This window comes from Bidens hawaiensis, unplaced genomic scaffold (genome assembly GCF_021521415.1).
Source record: "Bidens hawaiensis isolate Kalapana, Puna unplaced genomic scaffold, B.hawaiensis_p1.1 tig00002631_1, whole genome shotgun sequence".
Taxonomy (NCBI): domain Eukaryota; kingdom Viridiplantae; phylum Streptophyta; class Magnoliopsida; order Asterales; family Asteraceae; genus Bidens; species Bidens hawaiensis.
In genome coordinates, this window is record NW_027491143.1 from 1 (window position 1) to 15,573 (window position 15,573).

The 15,573-nt window shown below is 34.1% G+C and overlaps 1 pseudogene across 1 annotated transcript; it reads right to left on the minus strand.

The window, feature by feature from the left end:
- Nucleotides 1-319: 319 nt before the first annotated feature.
- On the minus strand, nt 320-6,538 carry LOC143620664 (putative LRR receptor-like serine/threonine-protein kinase At5g63710; annotated as a pseudogene). The gene is made up of 4 exons (XR_013151371.1): nt 6,045-6,538; nt 3,444-3,719; nt 1,615-2,301; nt 320-958 (listed from the first exon to the last, which is right to left on the minus strand). The product of XR_013151371.1 is annotated as a putative LRR receptor-like serine/threonine-protein kinase At5g63710 (transcript).
- Between the last annotated feature and the right edge of the window lie 9,035 nt (nt 6,539-15,573).

The window sequence follows — 15,573 nt, forward strand, 5'->3', positions numbered from 1 at the left end:
ATGGAAAGTTTGGTTCGGTTGGATTGGGTTGGTGGAAGAGAGATAAATTAATTTTATAATAAAGATTGGGTTGAGTTGGTTTGTGAATGGGAATGGTCATATAGAGGACATGTTAAAAGATGGACGGATAACAAGTCAAAACATGGACATGTTAGTTGAATGACAAGTCAAAACATGGATAGGTTAGCCGGACAACGTGTCAAAACATGCCATCTTTGGTTCCAGTTTAATCGAACCATAGGTTCTAATGGCAAGATACATGTTAATTAAAAATTACATACAAGTATACAACATATGTTAATTATAGAAGCAACAACAGTAATTCAAAACTCATCTTAAATTAAAAATTACAACATTAGTAACTACTACAACATTAAAAGTCACAAGTTAGTAAAGCACAGCATCTACTCTCCTACAAATACATTCTAAAATCCATTCAACTAACAAGCAACAAAGTGGTTAAAGAAAACTAATAATAATAAGTTAGCACAATGGACTACATAGCTCTTGTACAACTTCTTCAATAGACGGCCTCTGGTCCAGACTTTCATGCGTGCACATCAACGCGATTTTCGCAAACTTTGCAGCTTCTAGCTCACAGAACCTTTCGTGTAAATTCGGGTCAATAAAGTCAATGAACGTGCAAGACTCAGCAGCGAACCGGCTGCGCTAGCAAATTTCCGTTTACCAGAAATGATCTGGAAAACTAGAACTCCAAATGCGTAAATGTCGCTTTTTTGGGTGAACCGGCCCGTGGTGGCGTACTCGGGAGCTAGATAGCCCATTGCAGCACTGGCTTTAAGGGATGAGAAGACGGTGTCTTTTGTAAGAAGCTGGTGGAGGCCCGAGTCGGAGAGTAGTGGTTTGAATCGTTGGTCTAGTAGCACGTTTTTGACGGATATGTTTTGATGAACTAGAGCCGGTTTGTTTATTTTGCTCCCGTGTAAATACTCGATACCTGAACAGGGTAACAATAACTAGTCAGTTTAGTGGTTAAAAAAATCATTTTGACTATTTGCCCGAGTAGTCTGACCCGTTTTGAAATGGGTCAAATGGGTAAACTTAAAAAATTCGGATAAAAGTGAAACGGGCCAAATAGGTCAAAAGTCACACAAAGTGCTTACACTGAAGCAAGCCCGACGCAAGAGTAATTAATAAATTAATAATACAAATTTTGTAATTAATTTTTAAAAATATTTTACAAACGCATCAGCCCGACGCAAGCCCATTTTAAACATTTGTGAGCGGCCCCGTTTTGAAACGGGTCAACTGGGTGGATCAAGCCGACTGAAGCCCGCTTTAACCATATGTGAACGGCCCGTATAGAAACGGGTCAACTGAGTGGATCAAGCCGACTGAAACCCATTTTGAAATGTGTTTACCGTTTCGTAATCATTTTTAAAAATAAAATAAAGACCAAAAGGTGACATCAAGCCGACCCAAACCCATTCTAACCATTCGAGAACCGCTCGTTTTGCAACATCGAACGATAAGAAACGAGGCTCGGTTTTGACTTTTAATGTCAAAAATATGTACTTTATAGATGAAAATTCATAGTCAATCCTATTATTAACAAAACTTTACCAAATGTTATTTAGGAAAACAAGATCTCACCTTTAGCAATACCGTTAATGATGGAAGCCCGAGTCGACCAATCAAGAACATGATCACCATCCTTCATGTCAAGATACCGTAATAAATTCCCATTAGGCACAAAATCATAAATAAGAAAACACTCGCCACGCCCTTTCGAACAACAAAAGCCTCTTAACCTCACTAAATTCTCGTGCCTCAACGACGTTAAAACATTCAAACCCTTTAAAAACTCGGCTTCTTCAGACTTGCAACTACTCTTTATAATACTTTTTATAGCCACAACGGTCCCGTCTCTCAACATTCCTTTATGAATAGCCGAAAAAACACTTTTCCCTAACAAAGTCCCAGGTAAAAAATATTGCGTCGCCGACTCGATCTCCTCCAAATTAAACCGAAAACTCATAATCATTTCTTGCGACACCCCACCGAACCGACGACCCTTTACGAACGCGGTTTAGAAAATGTGAAACGGCTAAAAACGCTATGACCGATAGTCCCACTATTGCGACAAGACAACTACTCCGACGATAATGGAAGCTTTGGATGACTTTGAGCAATGTGTGTCGCTACAGTTAAGCTTTAAGTCGGCTGTTTCCGGAAGGTTCTTTGTCGGTTTGCCATCGGGATTTAGTTGATCTAAAGAACTGCAAGCTCGCAGGGTTGCGAATTCGACTCCACATAGTCCCAAATTATTTGCATATTGATCTCTTCAAACCTTTTAGTTGAAAACCGAAATGCATATTAGTTATTTTTTTTTACTTGAAATACTTTAGTTTAAAATCAAAATGATTACACTAAAGTGGCAGACAAACGGCCAACAAGCTGCGCCGCATATTAGTTAGGCGTAGGGGTCGCAAATGTGACACATTGGGTTGTATTAAAATGTATATAATGGGTCAAAATGGGTCAAAATAAAAATAGAAACGGGTCAAAACGAGTTGACATTTCTCGAGGTTTTTTTTTAGGAACGAGAAAAACGGATAAAACTTTTTGTTATTTTTATTTTTTTAGTTTTTGATTTATATTTCGAGTTATGAATTTTTAATTATTTTTTTTTTGAATTTTTTAATGAGGGGTTTTTTAAATAGGTTAAAATGGGTTGAGATTTAAAAAACCCATTTCAAAAACCCTTCATTATAAAATTCAAAAAAAAACAATTAAAAAATCATAACTCGAAATATAAATCAAAAACTAAAAAAGTAAAAGTACTAAAAAGTTTCCTCTGTTTTTCTCGTTCCATAAAAAAAAACCTCGAGAAATGTCAACCCGTTTCAATCAAATTCTTTTTTAATTTGACCCATTATATACATTTTAATACAACTCATTTAACCAAATAGGTCACATTTGCCACCCCCAGTTAGGCGTGACAAGAAAACTAAAAAAAGTTTGTATTTTGAGGCTTTGATTCTGTTACTTTCAAGAAACCAAAATCAAGATAGTTTAGAAAAGTATATTTGTTAAATCTTTGGTGGTGATTACCACATTTATTTCTAGTAAGTAGTAAACACAAACTTTAGGGGTGTTTGGATACGCGTTTTGAAAGTCAGTCGGAATTAAGGGTGTTCATGGTTCGACTAGGCCAGTTTAGACAAAAGTTTTGGGTTGAAACACTTACGGTCTTAAAAAATACACACTGAACCGGCCTAGTTGATTGGGTCGGCTGAACTGACCCATTTTCATGGTTTTACGGTTTGGTTTTGATGGTTTAGTGGTTTTAGTCAAAAAAATATTTTTTTATAGTATAATATTGTATAAATTTTAAAAACTATAAGACTTCTCGTGAATAATATACATATACCCATACAAGCATACATAACTTTATATTTCTAAACTAAAAATGAAATAACAAATAATAATAATACCTATAGGCACATTGCCGGAGAGAGTATTATTTCGCACATCTAAAACCCGAAGCATAGGCGCGTCAGCCAGTCTTGTCGGTATTGAACCAAAAAGGCGATTAAAACTCAAATCTAGCCTTTTTAACATCCCTAAATCACCCAAACTTGCAGGCAATGCACCACTGAGCTGGTTAGATTGCAAAGAAAGAACACTCAGCTTCTTCATAGACCCGAGTTGAGTTGGTATGCTTCCACCTAACTGATTGTAGCAAAGCTGCAATACTACATAAAACACATACAAATTAGATAATATTCATCATTATTATTATTAGTCAAGATAAAGATTTATGGGGTCATCTAATCCCACACCATTTCAAATGACCAGACATCTAATCCCACACGGTTTCAAACGGTTGTCCGAATAGAGGTCGGACTACCGTTTTGAACAAAAAATTTCAAAGTTCGACCGACAAAGGTTAGAACAACTGTCTGAATTGTTCACACCGCTGTTTTGACCAACAATTTTTTAAAAGTTTTACTTTTTTGGTCAAAACGGCCGTATGAGTGTTTTGTGTACAGTTGTTTGATGGTGTGAAATAAGATGGCAGTGAGCAATAACCAAACTGTTAACTTAATTGAAAATTGACAAAGCCGAACCAACATTAACCAAAAACCGATTAACCAAACACCAAATGAACCAAAAATTAGTTACCGGTTTTTTTGGTAGCCTTGTTTAATCGAAATTAACCGAACTAAACCATTCATGTTTTCATATATTTCTAGATTTTATACCTTTATTTCATGTTTTATACACGCATTTTATGTATTTATACCTCCATTTCATGTAAGTCTAGGCAATAATTTTCAAAGTTTAACCGTTTATGGTCGGTCTGTGGTCGGAACGGCCTTCGGCTATAGGCCAAGTGATCTGAGTTCTGGCCAATAATTTTCAAACTAGGCCAAACAAGGGGTGTCCATTAAAATGAAAAAACTTCTCCAAAACCAAAAAAAAAACGAACCAAAACAAAAACTAGCGATTCGGTTTTATTTTTTTTAGAAACTGAATTAGCCGGTCGGTCTTGGTTTTGCATTTAATAAAAACAGCAAAAACCAAAACCGAACCCGATTTAATGATTTTCATTTGTTAAATCTTGTTATAAATAATGTATGAGAATTTGATAAATATATAAGTATGTAACTCAAATAAATTAATTAGTTATTAATTAACAAAACTAACAAGATGATTTAGGGTCAGATTTATTACTTTGGGTCTTTTTTATTTTTCGCCCCAAAAATTTCTAAGCTCAAATAAGTGAATAACTAAACCGAAATACCCGAACCAAACCAAAACCAAACGTTTTCAAAAATTCAAAAAACCAAAGTTTCGGTTTTTGGTTTAGTTTTAAGTTTTAACCCAAAATTGACCCGAACTGAACCCTGCACACTTCTAGGCCAAACGGCCATCTAATACCGTTAAGACGGCCGTTCTAATCAATAATTTTAAAGCCTGACTTTTTTGGTCAAAACCAGGTTGGTTTATTACCTTGTAATTTATGAGAATTTGATAAATAATTTATGAGAATTTGATAAATATGTAACTCAAATAAATTAGTTGAAATGTATAAAAAAAACAATGAGTTACTAGTTAACAAAACTAACAAAACAGTTTAGGCTCAAATTTATTATTTTGGGTCTTTTTATTTTTAGCCCCAAAAATTTCTAAAAGCTCAATAACTAAACCAAAATAAGCGAACCCGAACCAAAACCAAACGGTTTCAAAAATTCAAAACCAAAGCTTTAGTTTTCTGTTCATTGTTCAGTTTTAACCCAAAACCGACCCAAACTGAACCTCACAAACTTCTAGGCCAAACAACCGTCTAATACTATTAAGACGGCCGTTCTAGCCAATAATTTTAAAGTTTGACTTTTCTGGTCAAAACGCCAGATGGGGTTGGTGTATCACTATTACCTTGTAAAGTCTCCATATTTAATGTAAATCTAAGCAAAAATTTTAACCACAAGTCTGGTATTGATAATTAACCGAACCGAAAACCTACAAACTAACCAAAATAAACCACACAAATTAACCAAAAACCGACTAGTTAATAAAATAAATTAACCAATGACTTGGTTTCCGTTTAGGCTAATAACCGAACCAAACCAAACCAAACCAAATGTATACAAATCAATTAGTAACTAATTAACAAAACTAACAAAATAATTTAGGCTCAAAATTATTATTTTGAGTCTTTTTTATTTTTCGCCCCAAAATTTTTAAGCTCAAATAACTAAACCGAACCCGAAATGTATAAAAAAACGAGTTATTAGTTAACAAAACAATTTTAGGCTCAAATTTATTATTTTGGGTCTTTTTTTATTTTTCGCCCCAAAACTTTCTAAAAGCTCAATAACTAAACCGACCCCGAACCAAATTAAACCAACGGTTTTTTTTGTTCATTGTTCAGTTTTAACCCAAAACCGACCCATACTGAACCGCACATGCTTCTAGGCCAAACGGCCGTCTAATACTATTAAGACGACCGTTCTGGCCAATAATTTTAAAGTTTGACTTTTTTGGTCAAAACGAGGTTGGTGTATCACTATTACCTTGTAAATTCTCCATATTCCCAATCTCAAGCGGAACACTCCCAGACAAATTATTAACATTAAGATACAAATCAACAAGACCAGTCAACCCAGCAATCTCTTTTGGTATCCCACCGGTCAACGAGTTGTAATGCAGGTACAACCCGGTCAACCCTTTGAGCAACGACAAAGCCGGTGACAGCTTCCCAGACAAACCTTTACCTTGTAAAGATATGTTAGCCACGTGGCCATTGTCATGGCACACAATACCATCAAATGAACCGTCACATTGGTTGCCAAATACAGTCCATGAAGTGAGGTGTGTGTTGGTGGGATCTAGACTGGATTTGATGAGCATTAGTGCTCTTAACTCAGTGTTGGCGGATGCATAATATGTGGTGGTGAAGAGTAACAAGAGAAACGATGGAATGGAAAGGAAAACAAGAGCCATGTTTTGTTGTTTTGAAGTGTGTTTGAGATTGAAAAGATTTATTATGGTTTTGTTCTATGTTTCTCTCTCTATAACATGTGTGAAGTGAAGTGAAGTGAAGTGAAGTGAAGTGAAGTGAAGTGAAGTGAAGTGAAGTGAAGTGAAGTGGTTTCTCTCACTTCCTTGGAGTGTGGTTAAGCACGAGCTACTGGGTTATTTGGAATTTTCTTTTTGAATGTGTTTCTTTCTCTCTCACACACACTTTATACACTTGGAGGATTCAGGGGTGTGTAGAATTAGTTTTTTTTATATATGAAGCAATTATCTCCCTCTTAAATTTAAGAGTTCCGTTATCACACCCTGGTCAGATAATGTTGTCGGATGTCATTTGATAGTCGTTGTGTCATTACAGAAACAAGACTCTTTAATGTAACACACGACGGGACTAAAACTCGGATGGGTTCAGGATTCGAACTGACAATCTCGCAAATACTAGCTCAAATCCTTGGTTGTCAATACCCACCCAGAGTGCCAATAGTGGGGACCGAACTTGGATTTTCACTGAGAACTCAAGACTTTTTACCACTAGGTCAAACTAGGGGTAATGGGGCGCGGTGGGTGGGGGTGGTCCAGGTGGCTGATCACGTGGCTCGCGAACACCACTACACCCTTCATGTGATCAGGGGCGTGGACGAGGGGGTGGCTGGGACCACGGGGCTTGAACGACTGGTTGGGCATGGGTTGGATAAATACTTGGGGTGGATCAATCAAGGCCCACTACACCCTATGGGGCTTAATCCAAGGACTTGATCACGTGTCACGTCAGTACCTACGTGTCGTAAATGTATTTGATCACTTGGGGCTTGATCAAGCTCCACTACCCTTAGCCTCACAAGTAAGGGAATTAGAATTAGAATTGGAATTTTCTTTTTGAATGTGTTTCTTTCTCTTACTCACACACACACACTTCATACACATGTGCCATTTATGCTGAATTTAGAATTTGGCTTGTAAGTTCTTTCGGGAAATCATATCGTCGAATGTCACTTGACAATCGTTATGTCACCACAAGAGCATAACTCTTTAACAAACACACGATGGAACTAAAACTCGAGTGGGTTCGGGAATAGATATGACAACCTCGCAAGACCTAGCTCAAATCATTCGTTGTTAATACCCACCCAGAGTGCCAACAGTGGGGACCGAACTTGGATTTCCACTGAAAAACTCAAGGATTAGAATGTAGATAGGTAGGTAGGTTTTGCTTGGTTTGGTTTTGGGCTAAAACAAATGTGGTCGAGTATTTCTTGAGTAATCGGTATACGGTATGGCACCGAGACGACTTTCTCCCGCCTACTTACAAAGAATTGATCAAATACGGTTAACCTTAGCTAAAATCAAATTTAATCGGTTAACTTGACCTGGTTTTTACTAAAAAAAAAGGAAACATAATTCATATTTCTATGATATTAAATAACAAACTATATTTTTTTTACTAATGATTTAACAATTTTTAAATAATTTAGTATATAAAAATGTATTTATCTTACTTATATTGATATTCACCTATTTTGTTATAACTATTAGTAAACTTATGTATTTGACATGTATATAATATTCGAAAATTATTTTATTTATATTTACAATGTTTGAGTGCTCTCTGAGTACTCCAAGGACACCCAACTCCGTCTAGCGACTTTTGCAACATTGGCTAAAATAGAATACTGAAATGTTGGTTTTTGAGTTTTTGAAAATCGTTCGGTTTTTATTTTTTGTGTCGGTTTCGGTTTTTCAGTTTTTGTTGCACGCAAAGCTGAACCGAAAGCGGAACTTTGGTTTTCATGAAACATAAGATCAAGTCGCCAGTTTTTTGTTTCAACTTAATATTTTATATTTGTTTCAGGTAGGTTTTCTCAGTTTCATGAACACCTTAATGGCCAAGTAGAGGACGAGGGTGCTATAGGTATGTGCAAAATCGACTCAGTTATGGGGGCTTAATTGCTTAACGATAACCATAACCGAATGATCGGATAACCACAGGTTGGTTAACCGTCGATTATGGTTAGGATTTAGTTAACTTTGGTTAACTATCCCATGCATTTTTATTTTCTTTGTTCCAGATGAAGATGGTTCGTGTATGGTGTTTCAAACTTAAATTTAATGAACTTTCGCAGTTGAAGTACGTCGGTTCCAAGCTTGTTATGTGTCCCGATTATGTTAAAAAATGTTGCAACGTAAATTTAAACATTTGAAGTTAGATATAGAGACATAAAATATGGAGACAGAGGTGAAATTTTTCAAAAAAAACACAAACATACAAGCTTTAGAGCATTCCTAACATATCATTCATCCTTATCTCTATAATTACATTAAAAAACACTAAATTTTTTTCTCTTGCTTAATTAAATAATATTTTTTTACATTTATCATTGTCGGTTTCTCTTTCATATACTCACAACTAATTCAAAAAATATTATAAAATAAATATGGGCAAACTTTGTTTCCCTAAATTTACAAAAAGAAAAATCATTATTTTTTCTCTCAACGCTATAATTTGCACTCACAACCACTCATAATCTCACCTTATAATTTGCAAAACCCGCTCACGTAATTTTAGAGGATGAGTTGAGAATGCTCTAAAGTTCATTTTCAGTTACAGTCAATTAACAAAGACATTTTAACCGTAAACATAACTGAATGGTCAGTTAATCATAATTAGTTAAACATAACCATCGGTTTTGTTGAGTAATTTTTTTCGGCTAATGGTTCGATCTTAGGCTATGGTTCGACATGGTCTTTAAAGCAAGGGGACAAGTCAATTATGAAAGAGAATTTAATGGACGAAGAGTTTAAATTGTGTCCGTCAGATCATACGAGTTTGATCAAGTAGTATATGGTTGAACCCATCACGGTTGCATAGTAGCCCAACTGTTCAGGTTTGACAACGACCGCTTAGACAGTGATTGGACTGTAAAGAGTGTGAAGAACTTCAAAAAGTGTAGTAAAAGGAAAAGACAAGGAATATTATTATTATTATTATTATTTTAAAGTAGTTTTATATCAATTTGTGAATTTCATTTATGTGTACTATAGGAAAAATAATAGAACATCGTGTGGCCATTGTTTTGTTGGTGTGTATTGTAAAAAAATTACTTTTTGAAATATGTGAGTTATGTATTTTTTTATTTTTTATATTTTTTTATAAATATTTTTCATAAAAACCGGTTTGAGTCATCTAAGTGTCTAATGAAGATCAAATTAAAATGCAACTCAGCCACCAAACCAAACACATAATTCATTTCTATCATATGAGAAGGTAGGGATGCAAATGAGCCGAGCTACTCACGAGCTATTCGAGATCGGCTCGTTAAAAAGCTCGATCGAGCCGAGCTTTATCGAGCCTGCAATTTATATAATTTTTTTAAAATATATATTTAATAACTATTAATTTATAAATATAATGTTATGAAAAATAAATAAAAATAACTAAATCATATATATTCTTTTATACATAAAACTATATTAGAAAAAGATATATAAAAGAATTATAATTATATAAAAAAAATATTGATAAATAGTAAATGAGCCGTGCCCGAGCCCGAGCCGAGCTCAGGCTTCAAAATCCATTCACGAGCCGAGCTCGAGCTTTGAAAATAGAGCTCGAAACGAGCCGATCTCGAGCTCGAGCTCTGTGTAAGTTAAACAAGCCGAGCTCGAGCCTAGTCAAGCTCGGGCTCGGCTCGTTTGCACCCCTAGTATTAGAAGGGAATGAGTGCTCTTAGGACGAAGAATCAAGATGCTTGTCACGCCAACAAAATGGTACAAACAATTTCGAGAGGTTCGGTGTGGAAAATCATGTAGTGAGGGTAAATGTAAAGGAAAGGATTTTGGGAAAAGGGAATTAGGAGAGCGGGAACACCGCTCCTCCCTTTGTGCTTCCAATCAAATTTTCCTCCCGAATGAAATTCTCCAAAGGATACTTCATGAACCCTTACAAGGTAAAAACACATCAAATCAAGCACAAAACTATTATTGTAGAAGAATATAAGATTAGCAAAAGACCTTATGGCAAACAAGCAAATCAACGTGATGAAGAAAAGTATATGATGCTTATAGAAAGGGTCAGCTCAACTCTAAACCAAAAACATGTTACTAATCTAAAGAACAGCAAGTGAATCGAAAACCATTAAAACGTAAGGAAGAAATATCAATGATTAATTATAACAATTGAACAACAAATCACATATAATTAGACATTAGCAAGATATTAGTCAAGAATGAGAAATCACTTAATCAAAATGGACAATTAGGACCTAAAATTAGAGGGTTTTTTTGGCGGTTCATAGTTTATGTGTTTCTATATTGAAGCAAGAATACTAAGTTTCATCATAAGATTGTATCAGTTGTAATGTTAAATCATGTTTATATGTATATTAAGACACTAGTTTTTATCCTCCATATTATGGGGATTGATTTACATTATTCGATCTAATATTTATATATATATTTTATATTTAATTTTATATATTATAAGAAAGTTAATTATATACTTAGGAGTTTTTTTTATTAAAGAGTATCATAAATAAATAAGATGTTATAACCTAATTTAAAAGCTACGGGTTAGATGAGTCTCATGATCCGCTTTATTTTTTTATTATAAAATTATTTCTTAGTTGTAAATAATATTTTTTTTTAATTGGATATTTATTTTTAGTATATATCTAATTTATAGGATTTTTATATCAAATATTTGGTTAAATTAATTTTTAATTTAATGAAGGTGGAGATGAATATACGTGGATTGAGTATATATGTCAATGTTGCAACGAAAAACTTTGTGAATATGTATATACGTATGTATTAACGTTAATGCAATTTCCATTTGATACCACCAATTCCCTTGACATGTTCATTTAGTTCAAATTTGGCTAGGTTAACTAATTAAAATTAACTAAAACCGAACCATAACCAATTAACCGAAACCAAAGTTCGGTTGTAGCTATAGTTAAAGAAATCTCATAACCGAAGCTCACGGTGATTATTATGATTAAAGGTAAACCGAATCAAACCACAATTTACACTTCCCTACCTAAAACTATAAATTGATTCATTTAAAAAAAACACAAGAAGTAAAGAACAAAATAAAATCATTTTTTTTTTCTTACGCCAATTGAAACATGCTACAATAATGAAAGCTATATAACTTATCCTATTAATTATTATACTGCTCCTTGTCCCAAAGAAATTGCATTAATTATTTGGTGTCCCACTAACATTTATGATATATTCAAATTTTAAAGTTTACTCATACATAACTGAAAATTTCAATATTCTGTTTATTTGGTGGTAAATTGAGAGCTTATGATAGTGAAGCATGTTGGGTTAAATGTAGGCATTGATGTATATCTCGTGAATTTCTTTTAATTGTGAGGTACCACAATTTCATGATGGAAAGTGGTCCTTAGTCCTTCCTTTAGTCCTACAGTAGTTATAAGATTTGCATTGCCACATGTGAGTACGGGACAACCGGTATGACACGAGTATTGTTTGCTAGTCTAGGGATGACAATGGTCAGGTATATTACGAGTATTGGTAAGCCTGGTATCATAATCGATTATAAAATCATATAAATTACTAAGTCTCATACCCTTCAGGTACTCGTTACACATGGCCAGTCAGTTTTGTGGGTATACTTGTTTACGGGTTTATCAAAAACTTGGGGCGCTCATAAAGAGAAACTTAATCTTAAACCCACATCAGAACATAAACTTGAAATGTCAAATACTTTCACATATTTATTTTTATAAATTTCTAACGACTAACAAAAAGCCAAAAAAATTACACAGGAAAATTTGTAAAATTAAAATTACACCAATCCTTATCCTTGTACTTAAAAGGTTAATTTTTTGCCCTAATTTATATAAATTTACATTTGACTTAATTCATTTGGTAACTTTTGAATAAAAACCTTCTTGTTACGAGTTCCCCATAACAACCATAACGGTAAAAAGGAATGCCGTGTTTGCAGTGGGTGTTTTATTTTTATTTTTATGGATTATGTAGTTGTCAATGCCTCTTGCATCTTGTTACCCAATAAAGACGGAAGCTTACACCAATCACAAATATTATTACATACCTTATACATGTTTGCTACCTTAATTAATTGTTGAAACACGTCATAAATGAGTTTGGAGCTGGGGAACTCACTCTATGTTTGTTCGCTAACTACATGATGCATGGCTCCTAGACAAGACGTAACACGCCAAATCTAAGATCAGTTTGGGGACTTCACTAGAACAAAAAAAAACATTTTGGATGAAGTTTTTATAGAAAGATAAAGTAAATTTATATTAACGACGGTCGATAATTTATTTATTTATCTTTTGGGATTAACTGATTTATTGATTTTACAATAGAGAGACAGATAAGCAGGCAACAAGCTGCAATACAATCACTTTTCAATGACAAATACGATCCTACAGAAAACAAAGTTACAGTATTCGGCGTTAATATGTTACTGTGCACGATTTGCTGAACTATTTTAAAAAACGTAACAACATTTATGGCAAGGGACCAAATATATATCAAAATAAAAAAGAATGCATGTAATTTTAACTTTATCTAATCTATAATAAACGGTCGTATAAATCACCATATTCATGCCGAATGAGAATCTGTTATATGTTAGAGAATATTGTAGAAGAATATATTATTAGTGTTTTAGTATAATAGTATTACCATACTTAGGAGATTGTATTTGATTATGTTTCTTTGTATTTATCTAATTGTACATCTATATATAGTTGGTCAATAATACATTACATCTTACGGGGTTTTCTTTATTTTACATGGTATCAAAGCCTTAAGATTCTGGTATGTTTCTTTCTCTTCTTCTCGTTCTCGTCCTGCCCCGAGGACGTTTGTACATACATAAAATATTACTTTCTTGTTGCCGTTCTATATCATATTTACGCGTCTGCGGGCCAAAGTAACCAACACCGTTGCAGCCGTTTTTTTATTCAATTACGAGTAGACCCCTTTTTGGTTGGAGCTGCCTGCATGTGCTTCTCCTGTTCGAGTCCCAACACATTCACAAACTCATTTGTGTATCTTCTATTAATACTTATTTTTTTCCCTTCTTTTTCTATTCATATATTTTTTTTCTTTTTCTGTGTAGAGTATTACGGTATAAACGATTGAAAATTTTTATTTATATTTTATTTAGTTTTATTTCTTTGGAAAAAAAGTTTTTTTATTTTAATTTTTTTTTGTTTTATTCTTCGGAATATATAATTTTTTTCTTTGCCGTCAAGTCGTTGCTTCGGCCGACTCAATCATAGCTCCAGCTATCGCAGTCGAGGCTCCTGTCATCATGCTTAGCCGCCTGACCACGGTCATGCCACCAGTGATCTTCTTAGATCCTATAACTGATCGAGTTTCTGCACTACGTGACAGCCGATCGAGTATCTTCACAAGCTTTGCGCTCCAGTCTGAGCGTCCGATTTCCTATCGCTCTGACTGCGGGGGAATGTTAGAGAATATTGTAGAAGAATGTATTATTAGAGTTTTAGTATAAATAGTATTACCATACTTAGGAGATTGTATTTGATTATATTTCTTTGTATTTATCTAATTATACATCTATATATAGTTAATCAATAATAGATTACACCTTACGAGTTTTTCTTTAATTTATAAAATCCATACCTACTGCCGAAAAAGCCTAAAAAAGGTGCATCCCTCAATTATTAAGTAGAATAGAATTCAAACAAATTTCATAAATTAATTAATAAAATATTAGTGGTGGTGTCAGTACACTTCTGACAGTCCTACTGCCATCATATTGTTGACCTCAGTACACCAGTTTACACTCTGGGACAATATACACCCTTGTTCTTCTTTAACTTTCCATTTATGCCCCATAAGTTTAACTTTTTTTAATCTATGTATACACACAAAATATAAAATAATAGTCCCCTAAAAAAATTGAGAAGTCTTAAAAGTTATAACTTCAATTGTTTATAGAATAAACAATCTTAACCACGTTCGAACTAAACAATTCAAACCTCAAGATTTGGTATATTAAGGGACTAAACATGTTAAAAGAAAAGAGTTTAGAAAAAAAGTAACAAATAACCAAATTACACTTAGTCAAACCCGTTTAGTTTAGGGTGACCGTAATGGGACGATAATTTGTCTAAAATTGGGCGATAAATGAAGTGCACAAAGCCAAGTGGGGCGAAAACCTATTTGCGCAACGGGACGAAAACCCAAGTGGGCTTGGGATTCGAAGTAACAACCTCGTAAGTCGTAACTCAAAATCTACATTACCCTAATCCATCAAAAGTAATACACGTGAGGATCAAATTTGGGTCTCTACTGCATAGACCTTCCTTCCACGACTATCTTTTTATTACACTTCTGTTTTGTTATTTTTCTAAACAAAAATGATTACGTGATCAAGCTTTTCTTTGTTATTTAATAAACTGGACCTAATATCGAAATAAAAAAAGCGTCTACAGTCGAGGAATTGGAGATACCGAAAGGCATACGATGCCAAATGCTTAGAAAAAGCAACTCATTTGCATGCCACACACCACACACACACACACACATGCCCTTCCAAGCTCTCTTTTCTCCCAACCCCCAAAAACCTATATCTTTCTATTTTTCTCAAGTTTCAAAACAAAACAAAGTTTAAAAAACAACTTTTAGTGACAAAAATAAGTTTAGAAAATCAAGATTTTGTAAGAGCATTTGCGATGGTTTCATAAAAAAAATTGAAAAACACATCACCGCCCCACCATTACGTAAATAAAAACGTATGAAAAATGTTTAATGAGTTCACATGTGAGATATAAATAAATAATATATTTCCATTCCGTGACGTGTTTAGCTTCACGCCCGCACCCATCACACCTCAATAACGCCATTTTTTTGGCACCAAGGGCATTTTTTTCACGTGAAGTGGGTGTTAGCCTACCACACCTGCTCTAATAGGAACTGTAATCATAGTATAAACGTTTATTTAGAGAGAATTGTAGTCTCTGTCATCGTGGTTTGACAAAATCTGCGGTTTTAATAAAATTGTTTAAATTTGTAGTTTTCTTCAAATAGTTT